The following is a 1,638-nucleotide window of genomic DNA, read 5'->3' on the forward strand; positions in this document are numbered from 1 at the left end:
CCACAATTGCAAAGGATTGATAACAGACAATCACTGCCGTTCCGCCGATGTTTTTATTACGTGGAGTGTTAATGTGTGAGATGTTTTTTTTTCGGAATAAAGTATATTTTATAAGAAAAAAAAACCGCTGGAGGAAACAGTCCATCTGGCCATGAAACTCATTTGAACGTCTAGCTACAGTAACTAACAATATCATGATTTATTCACGATGTGTGGAATCAGCACGTCCTGGAGACAGCGTCCGATATCGTGAGCATGCTCTGGTGGTGTTCTGCAGGGCTCCAGTGGGTGTGTGTTGGTGGTATAGTGGTGCGCATAGCTGCCTTCCGAGCAGTTTACCCGGGTTCGATTCCTGACCAACGCAGTGGCGAACGTTTTCAACTGCTGTCATGAGCCTAGGAATGTGACTAACACAGCCTTTTGAAAGAGGCTGCAAAACAGAATTGGGGGATAATCTCATAGGGGATTCTGAGCGATGTCTGCATACACGCAGTCCGATACGGGTGCTGAAAGCTTGAGCAACTCTCAATGTCATGCTGCCTTTCCCCAGGGTAAATCTGTTACATTGAAAGACTGCTTCTCGCAGGCTCAAAAAGGGCCACCTGTTAATTGGAGAAATCAATGATTTCGAATGAATTCTGTATGCGTTAGAAGACAGCTATACACACAGAAAACATGCAGGATGTTTCCCGAGCCGAAACACAGTACGTTTTTCCACGACTTTGACAAAGCCCGCGCACTGAAAACTGCAGCAGATCGTGTAAAGACGTTAAACTTTGTAACTACTGCAAGCACAGGAAGCAGAATAATTTCCTCTTTTCAAACTGTCAAAGGTTTGCTTTGCGAACGCTGCAGGACATTGCACAATCTCTTTTGAACGGGGACAAATGATTTCTTATGGGGCGCAGTAAGTACAGACAGTAAGTACAGTTTAAAAAGCTCCACTCATGCGACGATGCAGCATGAAGAAGCGCAACCTAGCGTTTGACAGACAAAAGCCGGGCGCCGCTACGAGCAATATGAAATCAAATTGACAGAACACGGCGTTTCGCGCTGACTCAAAAGTGTTCTCGACAGATCTGTTCCCTGCATAACGCTGAAAGAGCTAAAGAGCGTTTCTGTCGAGAAGAATCAAGCTCGTTTCTTTCTACCATGATGTCACCATGACAAAATCTGTCTTTAAACACCTTGCTCAGTCTCTGACGAGACTGTCAAAAATTGCTTTCGCTGATTGTATTGCAAACCGGCGGAAGCGGGGTATTGGGAAAAGTTTTCAACTAGCAATAACCGCGCCTCGGCTAAGCCTCACAGGCTACGATACTGCCACTGCGCAAAGTTGACGGTTGCCAGGCAACCGCGGGGATCCTATGGAAATCGTTATCAATCGTCTCATGGCATGTCGTTGCTGTAACGCTTCATATTTGTCGTCTTCTTCTTATAGCTCGAGGTTTTGAAGAATTTCATGACAGACAAGGTCTCCGTTGGGAACAAAGGGCGTTGTGAGAAAACCGTTGCTTATTTTCAGCAGCAGAAATACAACCCTTTAAATACAAGATGACAGAACAATGACGAAGGGCATGCCGGGAGGAAATCATGCACTACAGAGGAAAGGGGGCGGGCACGTACTGTTCACATTCA

The 1,638-nt window shown here is 45.7% G+C and overlaps 1 non-coding gene across 1 annotated transcript; it reads right to left on the reverse strand.

Moving 5' to 3' along the window:
- Nucleotides 1-1,196: 1,196 nt before the first annotated feature.
- Nucleotides 1,197-1,338, reverse strand: LOC148813674 (U4 spliceosomal RNA). The gene has a single exon (XR_016086194.1). It is a non-coding gene; the product is annotated as a U4 spliceosomal RNA (small nuclear RNA).
- Nucleotides 1,339-1,638: the final 300 nt, after the last annotated feature.

The sequence above is a fragment of the Atractosteus spatula genome, chromosome 28 (assembly GCF_055471065.1).
Source record: "Atractosteus spatula isolate fAtrSpa1 chromosome 28, fAtrSpa1.hap1, whole genome shotgun sequence".
In the NCBI taxonomy this organism is placed as follows: Eukaryota; Metazoa; Chordata; class Actinopteri; order Semionotiformes; family Lepisosteidae; genus Atractosteus; species Atractosteus spatula.